The following is a 6,914-nucleotide window of genomic DNA, read 5'->3' on the forward strand; positions in this document are numbered from 1 at the left end:
ACCCTTTTTAAAAAAAAAAAAAAGGGGGGTTTTTTTCCCCCCTTTTTTCCCTTTTTTTTTTTTTTAAAAAAAAAAGTTTCCTTTTTTTTTTAAAATTTTTTTTTTTTCCCCCAAAATTTAATTTTTCCCCTTTTTTTGGGGGGAAAAAATTTTTGTTGGGGAAAGGGAACCCCCCCCCCCCGGGGGGGGGGGCCAAAAAAAAAAAAAAAGGGGGGGGCCCTTTTTTTGGGGGCCCCTTTGGGGGGGTTTTTTGGGGGTTGGGGGGAAAAAAAAGGGGGGGTTTTTTTTTTTTTCCCCGGGGGGAAAAATTCCCCCCGGGGGAAAAAAAAAATTTTTTTAAACCCCCAAAAAATTTTTTTCCCCCGGGGCCGGGGTTTTTTTTTTCCCCGGGGAACCCCGGAAAATTTCCATTTTTAACCCCCCCCCCTTTCCCCCCTTTTTGGTTTTAAAAAAAAGGGAAAAAGGGGGGAAAACCCCCAAAAATTTAAAAAAAAAAGGTCCCCCCCCCCCTTTTTTAAAAAAAAGGAAAAAAAAGGGCCCCCCCCCCCCCAAAAAATTTTTCCCCCTTTTTGGGCCCCCCCCCTTTTTTTTAAAACCCCCCCCCCCCAAAAAAAAAAAAAAACCCGGCCCCTTCCGGGAACTTTTAAAAAAAAAAACCCCCCCAAAAGGGGGTTTTTCCCCCCCTTTTTCCCCTTGGGAAAAAAAAAACCCCCACCCCCCCAAAAAACCAAAAAAGGGGGCCCCCAAAAAGCCTAAAAAAATGTTTAAAAAAAAAAAATTTTAAAAAATTTTCCCCCCCCCCGGGGGGGGCCCCCCCCCCTTTTCCTTTTTCCAAAACTTTTTTTGGAACCTTTTTCCCCCCCTTTTTTCCCGGGGTTTTGGGCCCCCCCGGGGGAAATTTTAAAAACCCCCCCAAAAAAAATTTTGGGGGCCCGGGTTTTTTTTTTGGGGGGAGGGTTTTTTTTAAATTTCCCCCCAAAAAAAATTTTTGGCCTTTTTTTTTTTCCCCTTTTTTCCCCTTTTCCCAAAAAAAAACCCCCAAAAAAGGGGTTTTAAAAAAAAAAGGCCCCCTTAAAAAACCCCCCCCGGGAATTTTTTTTTAAAAAAAATTTTTGGGCCCCCGGGGGAAAAAGGGGGGTTAATCCCCCCCCCCAAAAAGGGGTTAAAAAATTTTTTAAAAAAAGTTTTTTCAAAAAAGAAAACCCCCCCGGGGGCCCCCGGGGGGGTTTTTTTAAAAATTTTAAAATTAAAACCCCCTTTTTTTAAATTTTTTTCCCAATTTTGGCCCTTTAAAAAAACCCCCAAAAACCCCGGGGCCCCCCCAAAAACCCAAATTTTTAAATTTAAAAAAAGGGGGGTTTTTTTTAAAAAAAAGGGGGGGGAAAAAATTGGGAAAAAAAGGGAAAAAACAAAAAAAAAACCCCGGAAAAAAAAATTTTAAAAAGGGGGGAAAAATTTTTTTTTTTTCCCCCCCCCCAAAAAAAGGGAAAAAGGGGGGAAAAAAAACCCCCCCCTTTTTTTCCCCCCAAAGGGGGTTAAAAAAATTTTAAAAGTTTTTTTTTTGGGGAAAAGCCTTTTTTTGGGGGAAAAAAATTTTTTTAAAAAAATTTGGATAAAAAAAAGGGTTGGGGGGCCCCCGGTTTTTTTCCCCCCCCCAAAAAGGGGGGGAAAAAACCCCCCCAAAAACCCCGGGAAAAAAAAACCCCTTTTGGTTTTTAAAAAAAAAGGGAAAAAAAAACCCCCCTCCCCCCGGGAAAAAAAATTTAAACCCCCCCCCTTCCCCCCCCCCCCAAAATTTGGGGGGAAAAGGGCCCCCCCCCCCTTTTTTCCCGGGCCCCTTTTCCCCCAACCCCCCCCAAAAAAAATTGGGAAAAACCCCCGGGGGGGCCCCCCCCCTTTTTTCCCCCCTTTGGCTTTTTTTTTGGGTTTAAAATTTTCCTTTTAAAAAGGGCCTTCGGGGTTCCCCTTTTCCCCCCCCCAAAAAGGGGGCCCCCCCAAAACCCCCCAAAAAGGGGAAGGGGGCCCCTTTAAAAAAAAAATTTTGGGGAAACCCCTTCAAATTTTTTTTTAAAAAAAAAACCCCCAAGGGGGGGCCCCCCCCAAAAACGGGAAAATAAAAAAAAACCAAACCCCCCTTTAAAAAAATTTTTTGGGTTCTTGGTTTTTTTTAAAAATTAAAAAATTTTAAAAACAAAAAAAAAATTTTAAAAACCCGGGGGGGAAAAATTTTCCCTTTCCCTTCCAAAAGGAATTTTTTTTCCCCAAAAAAAACCCCCATTGGGGCCCGGTTTTCCAAAAACCCCGGGGGGCCCCCCCCCAAAAAAAAAGGTAAAAAAAAAATTTTTTTAAAAAAACCCCCCCCTTTTTTTTTTTCCCCGCCTTTAAAAAAGGGGTTTTAAACCAAAAAACCCCAAAAAAACCCCCCAAAAAAAAGGGGGAAAAAACCCCCCCCCTTTTGGGGGGGTTTTTTGGGGGGAAAAAAAAAGGGAACAACCCCCGGCCCCCGGGGAAAACCCCGGAAAAACCCCGGGGGAAAAAAAAAAGGGGTTTTTTTTTTCCCCCCTTTCCCCCTTTTTGGGGCCCCAAATTTTCCCCCCAAATTTTTTAAAAAAAGGGGGGGGTTTTCCCCCCGGGGGAGGGGGGTTTTTTTTTTCCCCCTTTTTTCCCCCAAACCCCCCCCAAAAATTTTTGGGGAAAAAAAAAGGGGCCAAAAAAGGGGCCCAACCCCCAAAAGGCCCAAAAAACCCCCCCCAAAACCCCCTTTTTTTTTGGGGGGGCCCCCCTTAAAATTTAAGGGAAAAACCCCCAAAAAACCCCCAAAATTTTTAAAAAAACCCCTTTGGGGGGGGGGGAAAAGGGGGGGGGTTATTCCCCGGAAAGGGGGGCCCGGGGAAAAAAAATTTTGGAAAGGGGGCCCCCTTTTTCGGGGCCCCAAAGGGGCCCCTTTTTTTTAAAAAATTTTTCCCCCCTTTTTTTTCCCCCCCCCCTTTTTTCCCCCCTTTTTTTAAAACCCCAAAAACCCCCCCCCCCGGGGTTGGGAAAAAAGGGCCCCCCCCCGGGAAACCCCAAAATTTTTTAAAAAGGGAAAAAAAACCCCCCCCCCAAAAAAAAAATTTAAAAAAAACCCCCCAAATTTGGGGGTTTACCTTTTTAAAAGGTTTTTTTTCCCCCCCCAAAAAAAAATTTTTTTTGGGGCCCCCCCCCTTTTTCCCCCCAAAAAAAAATTTTTTCCCCCGGGGGGGAAAAAAAATTTTTTTTAAAAAAAAATAAAAAACCCCCGGGGGTTTTGGGGCCAAAAACCCTTTCCAAAAAAAAAAACCCCCCCCCCGGGGGTTTTTTTTAAAAAAAAATTAAAACCCCCCCCAAAAAAGGGGCGGTTTCCCGGGGGGGGGGGTTTTGGGAACCCCCCGGGTTTTTTCCCCCCCGGGCCTAAAAAAAAAAAGGGGGTTTTTTTAACCCCCGGGGGGGCCCCTTTTTGGGGGGAAAACCCCCCCGGGGGGTTTTTGGTTTTTTTCCCCTTTTTTTGGGAAAAAATTTTTGGGGAAAAAAAGGGGTTTGGGCCCCCCCGGCTCCCCTTTTCCCCCCCCTTTTGGGGGGGCCCCCCCTTTGGGGGGTTTTTTTTAATTTTTTTTAAATTTTTTGGGGTTTTTAAAAAAGACAGTTCCTCAGAGGGGCTAAGAAAAGACCCCCAAGGAAACGACCAATACCTGCTTGGGGTCACAATTTCATTCTGGAAAAACTGACCTTGCCTCCCTTTGAGCCAGCTGCCTCATCAGATTTGCAATATTTATCCTGGAAAACAGCTTTCCTTCTGGCTATTGCCTCAGCTCGTAGAGTTTCAGAACTACAAGCTCTCATGGCTGTGCAGCCTTTTATCATCTTCCATCAGGACAGAGTTTCCTTATGAACCAACCCGTCCTTTATGCCTAAAGTATCCAGGGTAGCTTTGAATCAGGCCATACACTTACCTGCCTTTTATCCTAATCCTCAAAACAAAGGGGAGAGATTACTACATTCCTTGGACATCCACAGACAACTGTGTTATTTGGACAGAACAAAGCCTTTCAGAAAATCAGAACAGCTCTTTGTGTCCTATGCTGTAGGAGCTCAAGGAAAGCCAGTTTCCAAACAGACAATCTCAAAATGGATAGCCCACTGCATACGCTTTTGCTATTCTTTTCATGTCAAAACTGTACCTACAGGCATCAGATCTCACTCCACAAGGGCCACAGCTACCTCTGCAGCTTTCCTCAGAGGAGTTCCTACCAAAGATATATTGGAAGCAGCCACTTGGAGTTCTGTGCATACCTTCTCCAAGCACTACCACCTACCATTATACTCCAAAACTAGAGCAGGCTTTGCCACTGCAGTCTTGCAGGGCATCCTAGCTCCTCCTAGTTCCACCTAGTGCCTACCACCCCTTTCTTAGCTTTGGGATTCTACCCATCTGTTATGACTGCAGCTGTATGCACGATGAACATAGTACAGTTTTGTACCTACCATAAATGTAGATGTTAGAGTGCTAATACAGCTGCAGTCCAGGTTTCCCTCCCTCCTTCCTCTCTTGGGACAGGCCTATGGGCTAACACCTCCTCATATAACTTGATTGGGGTATTCATTTATGGTGTATTTGCTTGCAACTACTGTATTTTGATTATATTGCATTGCTTTATTACACAAATTTATGTATTGCCTTCCTTTTGGGGGCACCTGACATCTGGGGCAAGAAAAACTGAAGAAAATGGCGTTGGCTGGTTCCTTTATACCCCTGTCACACTGACGTCAGGGAAGAAGCGACGACAACCGACGCCGGACCTAGATTTTGGAATTCGGCCGACCGAGGACCCGCCTGACGGCAGGAGAACCCATCTGTTATGACTGCAGCTGTATTAGCACTCGAACATCTACATTTATGGTAGGTACAAAACTGTACTATTGTGGACAGAAAATGTCCGTCACTGACGGACACGTCCAGTGTGTTTACTGTCTGGGGGCTAAACACCTCCAAGACACTTGCAGCATTTGCCATTCCTTTTCATCAAGAGTCCTGTTGGAGAGAAGGAGGAAACTCATTGACAGGCGATTACTACAACATTCCTTTTCTGAGGTGTTGGGTAGCCAGGAAGGTGCCAGCACTTCTTCCAAATCTTCGGATTCGAAAGTTGTAAAAAAAGGCAAGAACTTCAGAGGGTACAGGGTCATCGGTTCCACAGCTCTCGGAACCGAATGTCCCTTTGATTCGGAGCCAGCTCCCAATCTTGGAGCCAGTCTCTGAGGTTCCCTCTTCTCCTCTGCCCAGTCAGCACCTTTGGTGCATTCATCTAAGTCTTCGGTCAGCCTTTCGGATTTGGACATGGATTGGCTAGTGCAGAAGCTTTTACAGGCACCAGGACAAAGTCAACACACAGCTCGCTACCCTAAACTCAGTTGTGAACTCATCCATGCATCTCATATCTTATGCAACTGATGGTTCGAGTAGAGATGCTAGTTCGGGCATTGCTCTGCGAAGACGAGCCCGGATGCATCTCTGTTCCTTTGCGGAGCCCTTTAAGTCTTCTTTTATCAACACCCCATTCGATGGCTCATTACTGTTTGGGCCTAAAGTAAAGGAAACTTTAACCAGGTGTGAGCAGGAAGGCAAGACCCTATCTGCTGTTGGAATCCGTTTTTCTACCCCTACTCGGCCCTACCCCAAGGGGAGGAAAAATGTGGTTCCGAAAAGCACAGGGAATCTTTCAGGACACACGTGGAGAAACCCCCTCTAGAGGCAGAGGAGGGGGTTATAACGGAAGATGCCACCCCCATGGCAAAGGGGGTCCGCAGCAACAGGGTGACAGGCCGGTTCTCTAGTCAACCCTACCAGCGCCCCTGAAAGGGGGCCCGACTGTTCGGCTCTGGAGGCAGTCGGGGTCGCTTGTCTTTGTACCCAGAAGCCTGGCTAAACATAACATCAGATACATGAGTACAAAGCATCATTTCCAGAGAATATTTCATACTGTTCTCTTCCCCTCCCATTCCTGTAAACAGAATCCCAGATGTTCCACCCAGTCTCAGGGAACAAGCTATCGTAGAGGTCCAAAAATTGCTAGAAAAAAGTCATCCAACCAGTCCCAGCAGGCCAAGTTGGATTCGGAACTTACTCAAGATTCTTTTTGGTACCAAAGAAAACGGGACTGGAGACCTATCTTGGACCTCAGCAGACTCGACCAGTTTGTAAAGAAAGAGAAGTTCCGAATGGTCACGCTTCAGTCCATTCTTCCCTTCCTAGGGAAAGGTGATTGGATGTGCTCCATAGATCTCAAGGATGCATACTATCACATAAAGATGAACAGATGCTCCAGAGATCACCTGCAGTTCCGGCTGGGAGCCAATCATTACCAGTTACGAGCCCTGCCCTTTGGTCTCACTACAGCCCCCAGAGTGTTCAAATGCATGGCAGTGGTCACGGCTCACCTGAGGTGTCTAGGATTCCAGGTTTTTCCATACCTAGACGATTGGCTCCTCACCGCTACCACCAGGCATCAATTGACTCAGGCAACACAATACACTCTGACACTCTGCCATCAATTAGGCATTACAATAAATTTTGAAAAGTCTGCCTTATCGCCATCGCAGCATACCATTTTTATAGAAGCAGAGTTAGATACCTCAACCACCACTGTACATCTTCCAATCGAAAGAGCCTCACTTCTCCGCCAACACGTCAACTCACTGGTGTCAAAGAACAAAGCTGCAGCAGCAGAGGTCTTGAAGGTGCTAGTTTTGATGGTGGCAGCAATCCTGGCTATGCCACTCGCAAGGATGCATATGCGAATTCTTCAATGGCTCCTCTTTGCTCACTGGTCTTTCCAGAAACTACCAATGCACCACATGATTCTCATTACGAATTCTTGCAAGAGAGACCTTCGGTGGTG

Source organism: Protopterus annectens, chromosome 12.part0, assembly GCF_019279795.1.
Source record: "Protopterus annectens isolate FY-2018-M chromosome 12.part0, PAN1.0, whole genome shotgun sequence".
NCBI lineage: Eukaryota > Metazoa > Chordata > Ceratodontiformes > Protopteridae > Protopterus > Protopterus annectens.